The sequence below is a fragment of the Papaver somniferum genome, chromosome 10, assembly GCF_003573695.1.
Source record: "Papaver somniferum cultivar HN1 chromosome 10, ASM357369v1, whole genome shotgun sequence".
NCBI classification, from domain to species: domain Eukaryota; kingdom Viridiplantae; phylum Streptophyta; class Magnoliopsida; order Ranunculales; family Papaveraceae; genus Papaver; species Papaver somniferum.
Window position 1 is genome coordinate 76,619,088 of NC_039367.1, and position 16,959 is coordinate 76,636,046.

Sequence of the window (16,959 nt, forward strand, 5' to 3'; positions counted from 1 at the left end):
AAAGTCATGATAACTTCATTTACTACCGATTATAGGCTCAACCAAAATTCCAAAAAATAGAGGATTTTTGCAAAATCACATTTTGGGGTAACTCTATATTCGGTAGTTATATGAACTATCTTGACTACCGATTATGGTAGGATTTTGGTAAAGAGATCTACTGTATAATCGGAAGTCAGGATAACTTCATTTACTACCGATTATAGGTTCAACCAAAATTCAAAAAAATGAGGATTTTTGCAAAATCACATTTTGGGGCAACTCTTTCTTATCAGATGTGGATGGATTTTTTGTCGATTTTCTTCTTTTTGCTTGTTTTCATTGGTTTCTGCATATCATTGTTTTTATCCTCGGCTTTCTAATTTCTAACTATTGTTTCTTACTTCATGCTTGTTCTAAAATTCCTTAAGTCCTTTAGGTTCTAAGAGCATCTCCAATAGTAGGTCAAAAAAATCCTACGTAGATGTCATTGTTAGACCCCCATTTATTTGGATTTTATCCCTGGATCTTAATAAGACCTTTTATACTAAAACTCATCTCCAGTAGTTAAGGTTATACAATGTATTTTAGATTTAGATAAACATTAAAAATATACTAATATTTAGCTTGATTCCATATTAAGAAATATTTTTTTAAAATAAAATTGATGACATGGAATTAGTTAAGGGTCATCCCGAAGGTGTATCTAAGACTTTCTTTAACACCTTCGTATTTAGTATTTGATCCCTCCTAGTTTGTAGGACCTAACCATTGGAGATGCTTTTATGCTAAATGCGGGTCTAAAATCCTATGTGTCATTCAAAAAAGATATTTTCACATTCTGTTGGAGATGTTCTAATGGATTTCTTTTTGTTTTGTTCTAATTCGTTTACTAGATATAATTCTATTGTTGCGTGTGTGCTTTCTATTGGAGGTGCTTTTTCACTACTAGTTATCCGTTTAGGAATCTCATCTATATTATTTTGATTCCGTAAAACTCATCCATCTTTCGGATTTCTAGTATTCTTTCCTTTCCTTTTCCCTAAATTCATATCCCTCGTTGGTATTGAATGATTCCCTTCTGTTTTTGTAGTCTTTGAATCCTAATAGCTGGTCGTCTCCTACCTTTGTTTGATATCCTAATTAGATTTCCGACTATTTAATCTTAAGAGTTTAGATTGTTTCTGTTTCTTTGATCTTTCCCGGTGTTAATCTCTAATTTTGTAACCTTAGGAAAAAAGCATAAAACCGACATAAAAATCATTAACACCAAATTCAAACTAGTGTTTTTACATGCTTAAGGAAATTCTTAAAATTTATACAGTAGGAACTTAGATAATTCCGGCCAAAAGAAAACTTAAAATATAATTCAAAAACCATAATCACTTCTTTGATTCATAATCTTGATTATGTTCTACCGGTATGGTCCTTCACTTATCCCGTTCTGAGCATGCTTCCCTCTCTTCTGAAGATACCACGTCTCCTTGACTTGAGCATATATGATCCCGGGAGGCATCTCCTTCTTGAGAATTGCAATTTCTAGGGGTCCTGGATTCTCCAATTTCACCTTAATCCTCTCCAGAGTTTTCTTCCCAAGTTGACCTTTTTGTCGGGGATTTAGATTGCAGAAGGCCAATATGTTTTTTGGTTAGGATGCAAAAAGGCATCATTCTCACTGTTAGAGCATAGCTCGGTCAACCTCGCATGCGTTGCTATCTCAAGCATGTTTGTCAATGTTAGTGATCAAAACTACAAGTCTTGATTTCTAGCCTACATAGCTAAGTCTCGGACTAGGATAGAAAAGTGTAGTTGAGCTCAAGGACTTCATGGCGATTCATCATACAACGACGAAGATCTATACAAGGAACCGTGGAACTTCATCAACAAAAAGGTATGTGGAGACTTGAACTTATCTATCACTCAAAATTCTATCTCTTTTATCTCCTACTTCTTATGAGACAAAAGTCGTATGCTATATAGACTAGATCATACACATTTGACATTTCGATATGAGCATTCATTGCTTATCTTTTATCTCGAAATCGTGTGTTGGTAAAGCGTTTCGCTTTGATCAAGTTTATCTTCACCTAGTGACGAAAGTCATGAAAAGTTTCAATCACTTTGAGAATTGCTCTGACGTGAATCGGTCTGTGAATAACGGCTACATAGCGTCCTCTGAGAATGTCTCAATGATTTAAATGAGAGTTTAGATTACATAACCATGTATTCCTTGAACCGAAGTTTTCGAACTTCGTTGATCAAGAGAAATCGGGAGGATTGTGGAATTGGCTTGCCAAGTCCGCGAACTGTCGGAAGTTCTCGACCGAGAATTTCTGCTGGGATTTTCCAAATACTCGTTTGTGTGCTTAGTCCGCGAACTGGCGGAAGTTCTCTTTCCGAGAATTTCTGCTGAGTTTGGAAAACTCAACCGATTAACTTAAGTCTGCGAACTTATTTGTGAACTTAAGAGGTTATGATCTAAATATGTGCTATGAACATGAAACATTAAATTACTAAGGAATGCTTTATGCAAACTGTGGCTATAATGTTCATGAGCCGATTCAATCGAATCAAATCATATTTGCTTCAATTGTGTCTTGTGTAGTTACATAAGATCTCATATCAATTGAACAACTCTGTAACTAGTTCATTTGAGTCAATTGAACTAGTTATGGTGAAGAAGAACAAGGTTAATATGAAATGCTCATATGGTTAACCTTTTGGGTTACTATGTTGAACTAACATACACGTACACGTTTGGGCATGGTTTTCACGAACCCAGTAAATGTCTACCCAAGTGTGTGTGACAAGCTAAGTTTTCGATCTAAAGGTTGAGAAATATTAGCTTGAATCTAAATCAGGTTTTCATCTAACGGTGAATATGGATTACTTTGTAACTAAGGCAAAACCTTGATTTGAAGGCTATATAAAGGAGACATCTAGCATTGTGCAAAACTAATCCCCACACGTCTGTGTGATACTAGTGCGCTCGCTAGAGTCGATTCTCCTTTAACCTTTGGTTTTCTTCTCTGAAACCAGGTTAACGACTTAAAGACTTCATTGGGATTGTGAAGCCAGACCGATACTACTTTTATCATAGTTGTGTGATCTGATCTTGCATCTTCTATCATACGAGTACAATCGATTGATTGGTTTGAGATCGTGAGAGTTCTACGATAGGCAAGATAAAGAAGTCACAAACATCTTCGTATCACTGTTTGTGATTCCTCGACAATCCGTTTGTGTAGTCATGAAGGATTGTAGAGAGGTGATTGATTAATCTAACTGTTCTTCGAGAATATAAGACCAGATTATCAATTGGTTCCTGTTACCTTGATTTTATATCTAAAGACGGAAAAAAAACCTAGGGTTTATCTGTGGGAGACAGATTTATCCTTTTATAGACTTTTCTGTGTGAGACAGATCTGTTTATTATCAAGTCTGTGATTTTGGGTTATAACTCTTGGTTGTGGGTGAGATCAGCTAAGGGAATCAAGTGCGCAGTATCCTGCTGGGATCAGAGGCGTAGGAGTACAAATGTACCTTGTATCAGTGGGAGATTGATAGGGTTCAACTATAGTCCAGTCCGAAGTTAGTTTGCAGTAGGCTAGTGTTTGTAGCGGCTTAATACAATGTGTATTCAATCTGGACTAGGTTCCAGGGTTTTTCTGCATTTGCGGTTTCCTCGTTAACAAAATTTCTGGTGTTTGTGTTATTTCTTTTCCGCATTATATTTTATATAATTGAAATAATACAGGTTGTACGTTCATGATTATCAATTGGAAATCCAACCTTTGGTTGTTGATTGATATTGATTGATCCTTGGACATTGGTCTTTGGTACCGTCCAAGTATTCCTTGTATTTGATAAAGACTCGCTATTATTTTTAGCTTGAGTAAAAATCAAATCAAGATAGAGATATTAACTCCTTGAGATACTTTTATCTAGATTGAGTCTGACTGTCTAGTTGATTCTCTAGCAAAGTATTTCGGAGTTAGTCCATACAGATTGCTAATCGAAATATTGGGTGGTATTGTTAGACCCCCGCTTTTTCACTCACATACTGAACTGACATAATACTGAATATGGTGCAACTTCCTATCATGACATCGTATAACCCTTGTAGAAGATATTTTAGCATATTTAGGCACTACCTTGTGCTCGCAAACCATTTTGATTTTTCTCAATTATCTCAACTCTTTGCGATTTTTTGCTGGTCTATGGACTTTTGTTTATCTACTGATTTTATGGAAAAAATTAACAACTGCTTTCATTGTATCTTCACCTATTTCTCCCTCTATTAATTTATTTCTTATTTCAATTGAGTTTCACGATACACGCTTCAACCTCTTCATTTATCTAACCTAGTGGAAAGTCAAAATATCTCTAGCTGACTAGTCTTCTTATGTCAATTTTTTTTTCTAGTTTTCTTTTTGCTTTTGTAAATTATATCTTTCTTATCCTAGTATTGTCGCTTTATGTTAGTTCCTTTAGTCAATTTCATATGATCTCTTACTTTTTTTAAGGGCTGTAGATGGGGCAAAACGAGTTGCTGGTTTTTAAGGAATTGAGGAGACGACCGTGCGGAGGAGACTCCTTGAACCGAGCGAAATGTCTAACCTCACACAGATGCACTGCAAAAAGGGAGTGCTTTGAATTCGAGATATCAATCTGTAGGACTCCGGGATAAACCAAGACAATGGCCGTTCCAGGGTCAATTTGGTCACAAGAGAGGATGGGTCGATCTGTAGGAGGGAAGCTGAGAAATGTGTGAGATTAATGGTGATCGAAATTGTAGGTGTGTTATGTATTTTGCGTGAAGAAATAAGATAAGTTCTGATTGATTGAATTTGCTCTGTTGAGAGTAATTTTTCAGACGCTGAGTTTTTGGTATCTTGTTGTCTGTTTGACGAAAGATTGTCCGTTCTTTCAATCATGATTCAGAGACTTATTTATATTGTAAGAATTGTAGACACCTTGATCCCATGAAGTGTGACAGTTGCTGGAGTCAAAGAGTGGGAAGTGGAAATCGTGTTAAAACCAGTTGCTCAGCGTGCAGAGACTTGGTTGATTTTCTACCCACTACTTTGCTAACTCCTCTAACTGCTTGCACGACTTGCTCACATTCTCATCGTGTATGAACACGTGTTGTAGACCGCTAGACCAAAACCCTAGTTGATATCCCCCATGTGACACGATTGATGTCTCATGATTTTAGTTAGTCAGTTGCTGACTTGATGAGACGATGAGTCTTTGTATTGCTGAGTCGAAAAAATGTTCTGGGACTCATGAATTGAACGTGTCTGTTGAGACAGAGGTATCATTGTCGAATAAATGTTAATAGTTAAGGTGAACATATATTGTTCATTTGATGAATTGTTGAATATTGATAGTTTAACCAATATTCCTTAGTCTGAGCAAATATTGCTCATCTGAGCAAATAATACTCGTTTGATGAATTATTGGTAGCAGAACCAAATAAAAATATTAATTTAAAACCGAGTATGATAATTAAAGTGTTGATTACGGGATCAACATAAAATTATTAGTGTCTGAATCTGGAACTATGAACCTTGGATTCGAAACCCTAATTTTGATCAATTGATGATTTATTGCACGGAGTGAAGGAGGGACCGGCTACATGGGATGATGGGTCGACCATGTAGCGCCCAGGTTCTCGAGTGAGCAAATACTAAAGTCTCTTGAAGACCAATTGGTGAAAGGATGATTAAATGCTAGTTTAATCATTTATTAAAATAATGCTCGTCTGAGCGTTAGATAATAAAACTTTATTATGAGAAAATGAAGGACCGACCAAGGGGTCATGGAACCGGCCCTGGTTGGTCATGGTATCGACTGACGATCGTTTTGTGAAATTCCAAGTTATTTGGAAAAGGTTTAAACCTAATGTGAACAAATTAGGTCAAAATGGTGAGAATGTGTGGGACCGGATTCTTGCAATCCAAAAGGCCAACCTTGATCGGTCAAGATAATATGCCCATGCCACTAAAGTGTTCGTGTCTCAGTCCTTAGAATTTTGATACTTTTTGATGCGCGTTTGAGCAACATTTTGAGAAAATATGAAGAAATCAAGGTTTTTGCTCAAACTGAGGAAATTTCATAAGATGAAGGAAATAATAATAATAAAATAAGGAATCATAAAGTGTGGGACCGGCTATAACTAAGGCATGGTCGGCCGGCCAATAAGCCCGGTCCTGTGGCACTTTTCCTAATTTTATATTATTTTCATGATTTTAAGGAAATATCATGAAATCAAGGAGTTTGTTGAAACTAAGGAGTTTCCTTGAAGTGAAGGAGTTTTCATGAGATTAAGGAAACAATAATAATAATAATAAAATAAGGGGCATGTGGGACCGGCCATGGCTAGGGATGGTCGGCCGGCTAGTGGCCCGGTCCCGTGAATCTTTCCTTATTTTATATTATTTTCATGATTTGAAGGAAATATCATGAAATTAAGGAGTTTCATAAGATGAAGGAAATAATAATAATAATAATAATAAAATAATAAAGAATCATGAGGTGTGGGACCGGCCACAACTAGGGCATAGCCGGCCGGCTAGCAGACCCGGTCCCATGACACCTTTCCTTATTTTCTATTATTTCCTTGGTGTGAAGGAAACACCATGAAACTGAGGAGTTTCTTCAAACGAAGGAGTTTTGTTCAGGTGAAGGGATTTTCATGAGATCAAGGAAAAATAATAAAAATATGATAAAATAAAGAATTAGGCTGGGACTGGCCACGACATGATTGGTCGGTCGGTGAGCCCAGTCCCCTAGCGCCTTAGCTAATATTTTATTATTATTTTTTTTCTTTCTATTTTGCATAGGTTCATCGTTCCTTCGTATTTTTGAATGCTCGTTCGTGCATTCAAGCGATCGTCAGTGCATTATTGCTGAGTACACTTGCACCATTTTGGCCGGGGCTTACTCGATAGCGGCTCATATTCCCGTACATTGAATATTTATCACTAATCCATGGAATTCTGCTGGGAAAACCATGAATTGAAGTAATGAAATATTATGAAGAATGTAGAATATTTTCTAGGGATTCAGTTAATGAATCTAATGATTTAGAAATAATTAATTGATGGCTCTATACTAGCACGATCGTCTAGGAGCATTAATTGTTCAAGAATTGGGTGATATGAGCTTGTTGAAGCGTCATATTTCTTTTATATAGTCAGGGAAAACATTGTTACATCCTGAAGACGTTATTGCTTTATACTAGCAGGCAACCTGTCTAGGAGTCGTCTAATTGTTCGATTCTATATAAAGTGATTTACTGAAATTGCTCAGTATTCATGAGATGTGCCTTTGCCTCAGCTGAGAGACTGCATATTCATGTATGCTCTGAGAGACAATATACTCAGTCAGAGGTTCTTGTGGCATGAGCTTTCATACTTCAATGAGAGACATGAGCCTCAATACTCATATGATTGCTGGATCAGGAATAGTAAGATTATGGTTTTACGATTTTAGCCTTTGTCGAAAATCCACCATATACAACGGCATGTATCATATGTTTATGTATCTTCTGTTGTGTACTCATTGGAGCTGACCTGAGAATGGAGAGATATCACTCACGGGTTCTTCTAGTAACATTTCTTTAATGTATTTCTAATTCTATAGTCCATGATTCGATCTCTATGACTTAGATTTATATTGATTTTACTTTCTAAATATTTTCTATCTCTTTACTTCTTTTTTGTCAAGTTAATTTTTATCCTTTTGGTTTTTCCATCCTAAAATCTCTTTATTTCCTTATTCTAAGTCTTTATGTTTTTTTTCTTTAATTTGTTTCGGAGAGAATCATAATCAGACCCGATGAACTTTATTAGCATCTTAGTGGTCTCTCTGTAGCGCAAAGATTTGCTAACCATAGTCATCTCGGTCTTCTACCAACCCCTCCTAAACTCATTAGGGATTTTGACATTAGGAAAACCAACATCCTAACTAGAATATTTTTTCACCTGAGCTTTTTAAACCCCGGGAATTAAGAGGAGTTTTGACGTATTTTTTGGGTCCTGGTGTCCCTTTCCAAATTGAGAAGTGGATCCTAGTATGTTCGTTATTTCTTTTCAAGCCTTAAATGATTTCTTTTGGGTCATGACAAGTGGTTCCAGGTATCCTTTGGAATATTTTAGCTACAACTAAAGTTTATCCACGCATAAATATCTCTACTGACTCTATCGAGGAAATCCCTCTTTGGGAAAACATTTTGAATGCCAAGCATGAACATAGATTATAGGAAATGCTAGGAGTTATTGCAAGTAAACTTGGTCAAGTTAGTAGAGTCCTGGTAGGAGGAGATGCTTCAACTCCGTATTTCTTTCCTAGGATTTTGGTATGGGTGAATATCGAAAAACATCTCATTGACAAGCTATTGGTTAAAGTAGGAAAATATCCAGTGACTGAAATCTACATCAACTATCTGAATGTCCCTTCTATGTTTTGTTATCACTGCCTTCTTTTTGATAATGTAAACCTTAGAGGTAACTCATCTCTCGTTGATTTTTTTTATCCATACCCGGGGTTCGCGAGACTTATCAATCTTTCTTTGATGTCAACTCTCAGTTTGAACCTTTTGACTCATCTGAAACTATTGTGAATATCTCCTTTTTGTTTATTTCTTCTGACTAAGATGCAGAAATGCCCTTCGTAGTGGACTCCGTTCTGAGAAAAATAACCTTCCCTTCAACATGCCTGGAAATCGTAACTCATTCCCATTAGAGATACCATAATACGACTCTTTCATTCCTTCCCTTTCAACATGCCTGGAAATTGGATTAGATTCATTCCATGTTTTCGGCTTACTTCAAGATTTCTAATCCATAATTATTATCTCCTATAGTCGGGAGAAGATTATCCTTTTCTCCTTATGAAAATGCTAGGGATTATTTTGATTCCCCTATTTGTGTTTCTTCTTCATCTGTTAATCCAATTCATTTTTCCTCTCTTAGATCTCATCCAAACCCATATTTAAAAACTCTTTGCTTGTTTCTCTGCTCATAGCCTCTAAACCTGCTTTTCGAATTTCAATTCATGATTTCTCGTTTTCTCCGGAGTCTGACAACTCTTTATCCATCTCATTTGAACAAGGAAAGATTCTTAACATTAATCAATATGGTTCTAACATGAAAGAACATCAAAGGAAAAGTGAATCCTACCTTCCCATATCCTTCTCCCTATCTCTTCCCTCAAAGCGACAAGATGCAGTATAGTAAAATTTCAATGAGAAAGAGAAGGATTGACAAGCACATTTTTGTGTCTGAATTGTTATCAATTTTTTGTATTTTTAGTGCTGGATTTTGTACTTATTTTGGTGTTTTATGTGTGTAGGTGTTTTTGGAGAAATCCACTTTCTTTCCTATATTTTTTGGCAGGAAAATGTTGTTTGAAAATTCAGTTACATCATAACTTTCTGGGTTGATTTGGGAGATATTTTTACGGTTTAGGATTGATATCATCTTTTTTCACGGAAACAAGGATGGTAGGTCTATTGGTTCCTTTAAAAATGGAAGATTTCATATAAATACGATAAAACGGGGAGGATAATATTTTCAGGTTTATTTCCAGGAAGTATGTTATGTAATTGGAGGAAAATGTGTGTTTGGAAAGGGTTTAACTCAATCTTTGAGGTGTTGGCAGCGTATTTGGAGTGTGTAAACACTAGTTGACAGCGTGAGAAGCAATAAAATAAAATTATTTCCCGTGAATTCCCGTAAAGAATAAAGAATTTATTACAAGTTATTTTGAAAATTTGATGGGATGTTGAGTATATAAAGGTAGTTGGAAAGCGGGAAGAGCCTACAGAGAGTTTAGGGAGCCAACAGAGACGAGAGAATCAAGAATAGAGAATTACTGCGAAAATATTTTTCCGATATTGAAGAACACGGAGAATAGACGCTTCAGAATAGTCGTTAAAAAACCGTCGTTATTTCTCAGATTTGCTCCTGTTGTTTCTGCGACAGTTTCAGTTGTAACAACAGCTTCTCCAACACTTATTTTGAATCTGCAACACTTACTTTGTAACAGTGAGTCTGTCACGACATGAAAACATCGCAAACTCGTTGTTTTTATTATTTTCTCTCCTTTTCACGTAAACAAATTTTGAGCCATGAATCAATATTTTGAGAGGTTGTTTACCATGATGAGGTAATTCTCACGTAACCAAGGTAATGGAGGAAGATAGTTACGCATAATTTATAGGTAACTAGTTTTAATTATTTTATTTTCTCTAGTTTTTATCATATAATTCACTTAATCACTATTTCTGCGGAGTTTTAAATGTATTGCATGATTTTCCTAATTACTTGTGATTCAATCTATTTGATAGATTATACTTTGTTAAATCAATTGATAGTTTATGCTTAATGAATACAATTAATATTTTAGAATATGTCTGATTATTAGTGAATTTAGAAATTAACTAGAGTTTTGAAATATTTATAACATCATTCAATCATGAGTAGTAGTGGAATCCAGAGTCTTAGTTGTTTTTTAAAATCTTGGTATCACTTTCAGTTTAATTTACTTTATTTTATTATTAGAAATTAGGTCTAAAAGAAAATCTTTACAAGTCTGAGAATCAAACACTTTTCATATCACTTTCTACAACACATCATTTTTTGGCGCCGCCCACGCGATCTTGTCTTTAGGTTTAGATTTATTTTTGTTTTTATTTGGTTTTTGGTTTAGTTTATTTTAGTATTTATTTTATTTTATTACTTTCTAGATTTTACTTTGGTATTTTTTTACTTTTTGTGTGCAGGATTGACTTGAAGCTAAAGGTGGAAAGTAGGACTCGCCTTCCAAAAAGGGAGAAAACCGAAGATTTTTTTTATGAACTTTTATTTTATTTTTTGTCTTCCTTATTTTTCCCTTTTGGACATGTATATCTTGTTGCTTGTTCATTTATTTTTAGTATTTTATTTATTCTTAAAAAAATAACACTCACACAACATTATTGCATCGTCTGACACCATAGTGTAGAACGAGTAGAGCTGAAAGCAATACAAAGATTGTAGATGATAAGAAAAGAAACAAGTTGCGAAAAATAGAGCTGAGTCATGAACAAAAAGTTATAAGAGTAACAATAATAAGCTACGTCTTTTAATCTTCAAAAGTAATGTTTTTGTCTAACAAAGACTGCATGTTTATATGGGCTCCAAACAACCAAGTATAAAACTAAAATAATAAGTTAACTAAAATAGAATACATAAACATATACTAGAACTATAAAGAGAAGTACTTAAACTGGGAAGCGGAGAAAAGAAATGTAGCTTTTATGTTACGTCTTCAATTAATATGGGATGTACTGCATCAATCCCCCCTTCTTGAATATAGCTCGTCTCTGAGTTAGCTGTAACAAGCAAGAGTTAATTATCATCATGAAAAGTGTTAGAGCATAGCTCGGTTGAACCCACCAAGCGTTGGTATGTCAAGTTTGGTTGTCATATTTTAGTGAATCAAAACTCATTTAAAGAGTCGTTTGATTACATACTAGAGTCAACTTCGTATAGGTTAGCTTGAAAGTGTTAGGATATGAGACTACAAGTATTACATGAAGACTTGAAGAATGTGAAGAAGTATGGAGCTACAATGACAACATCATCCTTCTTCTTGAGGTTAGTAATATTTGACTTGAACTGTTTCTTTCCCTAATGTATCTTTCAAGTCGTGCATATTGAAAACATAACTGTGAAGCTGTGTATGAAACTCTAGTTAGACATAGTATTAAGGAATAAAATACGAGGTTTATTGCTTAACCATTATAATTTGTATATAAGACGTCGACATGATCATATGAATGTTATTGTGATTATGTATGGGTATGAGTGAAGATTTCATCCTAGGAAACAATGTTTTACATTCGTTTAAAGGAAGTAAGTTCATAAACTCGTTTTGTGAATCGAAAGGGAAATCGCTAGGCTTATTGGTATTATTATTCATTGCAAATATATTTTGAATTACCAATATGTGTGTTTAGTATAACCGCTCATAAACTTGTTTATGTATCTTGGTAAAACTATTCACAAGGCCTGACTTATGTGTTGGTATGACTTTTATTAGTGAAACTGATCTTAAGTAATCACTCAAGATGGTATGATCGATGCCTTGTATAGAAACTTTTATCTAGTCATTGGGGAACCGATCCTAGTAAGACGTGCAACAAATTTGCAAGAGGGAATCGATCCTTGTAAGAGGTGCAACACGTTTTTAGTAGATGGGGGAACCGATCCTATGAACATGTGCAACAAGTTTGTAGTTTTGGGGGAACCAATCCTATGGACATGTGCAACCGAATACAAGTAGTTACCATAAGTTGTGAGGAACCGATCCTAGTACCTAGTCAACCGAATTTTGGTAACTAGCGTGACTATGCACAGTACTCACATGGAGGTAGAACCGAACTTGTTTTGGTAGAAACGAGAAACCCATAATTGGTGATTTGATAGGATAATCAATCACATAGTTCTAGGAATTTAGACGAACCAATTCTAAACTTTTTTGGAAGTGTGGCAAATCGTTTCCAATATTTTAAGTATGAAAAAGGACTTGAAAAGTAAATATGTCGACATACTTTGAACATGTGCAGTAACTCTTATCATTAATTGTTCAAAGATATTCCTTAATAGCTAAAGGATAATCCCAGGATCGAAATAAATTGAGAATCTTTTAATTAAGGTTTCTTAGTTTTTATATGCTATTTAATCTCCAGCAATTAAATGCATATCTTTAGAAAATAATAATTAATAATGTGCATTTATTGATTATAGATTTTTCTATCGGGATCTTGGTCAATATTTGGACAGTGCATTTCCAGGAATTATGAAAACCGGTTTTGTGTTTATTGCATATCTTTGAGAATATTCGGTTTTGGAAATTCCTTGGTGTCCAAAATTCCTTGTCTATAAATATTGAAGTTTGCATTTCTAGCAAAATAGTCCTCAGAGCCAGCAAAACTACCTAGTTGTGTTGTTACTGGTGGAGCCGCCTATTCGAAGAGGAAAGTAACCTAATTAGGCGAAATATCTTACGACCACTCAGTTTAAAGACTTCTTTGGGATTGAGAAGCTCTATTAGTATCGTTGGTGGGAAACTAGATAATTTTGGGGTTTATTATTAGTTTTCGAATGATTTGATTGACTAACGGTTGTTGAACTTTGATTGTACCTATTTTGTTTATGCTTGAGAATATTCTCTTCTGATATTAGATTCACTCAAACTAGATCGAAGTTTCGACGGGGATATTTAGACTGTTTGTAGTTCTAAAGACGTCTTGTGATAATCCAACGTTAACAGACTCCATTCTGTGTGTGATTGATCACAAGAGATTTAAGTTGATTGTGTGCAGGTGCTGATTAAAGATTAAAGAAGATTTGAAGACAAGAAGACTTTTTGGGTTCATAATCTTTGGTGTGCACAATACTTGTTTCTTCTGGAAAGGGATCCAACTATAATCGGTTTATCTTTGTGATAGATTGGATTGATTAGTTGAGTAAATAGGCATCAGTACACTTCTTTGTGATTAATAGTATTGATTGCATAGTCTAACAATTACTTCGGTAGTTGTTGACAGATTGATCTAAGGACCCGACAAAGGAGTTTATCGGTTAAACGGAAGAGCCTTTTTCAAACTCAAATCACGTTGTTTGAAAAGAGTTGTTACTGAACAGATTTGTTGTTCCTTTACTGTTTGGAATACGAACCAAAGGAATTGTTCCAAGTGCATGACTTATTAACAAGTTGGAGGCGCAGGGATACTGAGAAAACTAGGTGAACTATAGGTTTAGTTGCTTGGTATCAACTATACGAAGTTGGTTTGATTTTGTATATCGACTTAATTCTGAGAGTATTCAATTCTGGACTAGGTCCCGAGGTTTTTCTGCATTTGCGGTTTCCCCGTTAACAAAATCTTGCTATGTCATTTACTTATATTTTTCGCAATTATAATTTTTGTTATTATAATTTAAAGTAAATTACACAAACGTTAATTCCTATTTTACTTGATAGAGAATCCCTAGAGTTTGGTTAAGTCTGAACCTATTATCTAGTAAACATACTTCGTTGTTGTATTGTCTCGATCTTGTATCCATAGTCAATCACACAAGTTATCTTGTTGTCGTATTGTCTCGAATCAGTCTATAGACAATCACTTTCAGAGAAAGGACTTATAGGTGTAAAAGTTTTAGATTGAGATATATTTGGATACCCTCATCTTTTCAATTAGTATCAGAGCAGGCAAACACGAAAAGATCTAACAATCTGTGTTTGGTGCAATCCAACCTATAAGAAATGAATTCGAGTTCTCATGAATCAACTGCGACTAACGTACCGCCAAGATTTGACGGATCAAACTATCTATGGTGGAAATCTGTTATGAGATCTTTTCTTCAATCACAAGACTTTAATAAATGGTTATTAGTTGTCGATGGTTATGATCGCCCGAAAGTAGAAAATTCGGAAACTGAGTTTAAACGCTTAATAGATTATTCAACTAAAGAAAAGGCTTTTGCTAAGCAGAATTTAGATGGTTTGAATGCTATTGTACATGTTGTAAGTCGTGATCTACAACATCATGTATCAACATGCCTAACTTCGAAAGAATCTTGGGATAATCTTCAGATCGTATTCCAAGGAAGTACTTCAGAGAAAGAAGCTAGACTTCAAACTCTATTGTTCGATTGGGAAAACCTTCGAATGGATGACAACGACACTTTTGAAGAGTTTTATGTCAAACTCTTTGAGATAACTAATGCTTCTTTCTCTCCTGGAAAGACTATTTTTGAAAAAGTTATAGTATGCAAAATTCTCAGAATGTTGCCATCAAGATACGATTCTAAGAAGCATGCAATCATAGAAGCAAATGATCTTTCAACACTCTCACGAAGCACACTCGTTGGAAATTTAAAGATCTTTGATCATGAATCACAGTCTATTCAAACTAAGGAAATTGCTTTTAAAGCTGCAAAGATTCCGAAAGCTCCATTGGAGAAAAATAGACATTTGGATGATTCAAATGAACAGATTGCAGAATTCTCTGATGATGAAATTGAACAATCATTGTCACTAATCGCTAGACAGTTTCGAGATCTCTTAAAGAAAAGGAGTAAGAGATTCATAAAAGATACTCATCGATCGTCTCGTCCACATGATCGTGTTCCATCCAAGAAAGATCAGGAAGATGACGATGAATATCAGCCACAATGCTTCAAGTGTAAAGGGTTTGGTCTTATTGCTAAAGACTGTCCCAATCTTAAGAAATACACTGGAGGCAAGGCACTGGCTGTAACCTTTGATGAGACCTCTGATTCATATGATTCTGAAGAAGAGGAAACATCTAATATTGCATTAGTTGTATATGCAACCTCAGTCAATCTCAAGATGCTTCGTTAACCAGTGGTAACGAAAAGAGATTATTCCATATGATACTAGATCAAGGACACTCTTGTTGTTCTAGATCCCGTAGTGAGAGAAAATCTCACACTAATCCCACTTAAATGGTATTAGAACATCTTCCTTACTGTGTGCCAATTTTTGTGTAAGGAAGAAGAAAAGTTCAAGGCACTTCTGTGTAAATTACGGGAATAAAATCTAGTAATTGAAAATATTTAAGATATTCGTATTATGGGAATATTATATTTTCGAAAAAAATATATAAAAATATCCTTCTATTCTTTGGTCATTCCTTGTCCGAACTATGGGTCTGGATCCAATGTCTTCTCTTGATAAGATGCTAGATCAGAAAGAAATCTTGAAGAATAAATCCGCATCATCTCTGGACGAGAAATCAAGGAGTAAGATCAAAAAGAGAGACTGGCTTAACAAGAAAGAAGGAGAGAATATGCTGAAGAAATATCAGTGTATTGAAGCATTGACACACTTTTGTGTTCAATCCAAGACCCAATTACATGTTCTTGCAGAATCCTTTTCGAAAATAACTCATTTGCAAGAAATTATGGTCAAGCAACAAGGTTATCTACTGGAAGAATTTCACAAGTGGAAGTGCGAAAGTAATAACCTATCCTTCACCGGTGCTGAGATGAAGGAGTAAATCCCGAAAAATAGACTTCAGTTTTTGATTTCTTTCAATAATTGTAAAGTCTATTATGAATAAAACTATCTTATTATTATGAATAAAATTATTATTTTATAATATTTCTTGTGATAGTTTTCGGTTACATAGCCTGTGCTTGAATGCTTTATTTTATTGCTATGTATGTTTATGGGATGTTTGATTTCGGTTTTATTACCTTGATATTCGATCTCATAATATGTGAACCCTTATGGTTTGGGTGACTTTTTGATTTAGCGGGATTAAGTTCTAGCCCATGTTGGTAGGCTTTATCAAAGGATCATGAGGGTTTCCTGTAGAAACAATATGTGAAAAGGTCACAATATGTTGAATCTTTTGGTTTAGCATAAAATCATATGTGTTTCGAGGTTTCAACTTTTGCATTGCATAGCTAAAACCGGTTTTTAACCTTTCTTTGGTAAAGGTTGGTTGTTGTTATTGTTCTTTTGTTTTGCGAGAGGATGACAACATGATGATGATATTCTCCCCGAAAAGTTATGAAGAAAAGGAGAAGAGGATGCGGAATTTGAGATAACAATCTTGTTAGTTAATTGTTTCCTGTTTAAGAAAAGCATGATTTTATTTCATATCCTTATTGCTTTTGCTTAACAAAATTTCGGTACAATTGATGTTGATTCCATTATTTGTGTATGGATGTGTATGTGATTCAATTGTTTCCGGTTAAGAAAAACTATTGTTATCTTTCGTTATTGTTTGATATCAATTGTTTAGGCTTACACAAGTTCGGTGCAATTGCAGTGCTATAATGTCTATGTTTGTTTCAATTGCTTCCGGTTAAGATAAATGATTATGCAAGTTGATTTATTTGGTTTGTATGAATTTTTTATGGCTTAACAAAAGTGTTTCGGGATCATTTGTTT